Source organism: Penaeus monodon, chromosome 33, assembly GCF_015228065.2.
Source record: "Penaeus monodon isolate SGIC_2016 chromosome 33, NSTDA_Pmon_1, whole genome shotgun sequence".
Classification (NCBI taxonomy): Eukaryota; Metazoa; Arthropoda; class Malacostraca; order Decapoda; family Penaeidae; genus Penaeus; species Penaeus monodon.
Window position 1 is genome coordinate 6,921,910 of NC_051418.1, and position 622 is coordinate 6,922,531.

Below are 622 nucleotides of genomic sequence, written 5' to 3' on the forward strand. Positions count from 1 at the left end.
ATCTTGCGCTCTTCTTTTGACTCCCCCCCCCTCTCTTTTAGGGTCCGACTCTCCTTGCTTATTCCGTTGTTTATGGAGACGCATCATCGTTTGCTTAAAAGGATATTTACTTTAAGGAGATGATTATGGGAAATGTCTTCGTTAAATGGATTAGATCAATCTGATGGAATCATAGATGTCATCTGAAGGGAACTCGATCGCATAAAAAAGATAATCGAAGCCAATCGTTAACGTCACTTTAAGGCATCGATCGCGGGCCGTTTAAGCCAAGAGGGACGAGGGACTGAAACCCACTAGTCATTTTCAGGTAATATCGGTCTCTTCCGGCAACAGACTGCCTTGTCACGAGAGTAAAAGGGGAGACAAGATGATGCGAGGAAACGAGATGCGAATCCTTTACAGCGGTGATAATTAGACCAAGTCATGAGATTACACGTCTGACTAAAGAAAATCAAAGAAATGGACATAATGAAAAAAAGGAACTAAACAAAAAGGATATGTTAATAAAGAAAATAATTTTAAAAAAAAACGAAAAACAAAGAACAAAATAAAACAGCGATTAGAAACAATCAGACAAGCTCATTAAAGCGAACAGAAGCCCAATGCCAGAGCAAACACGCCG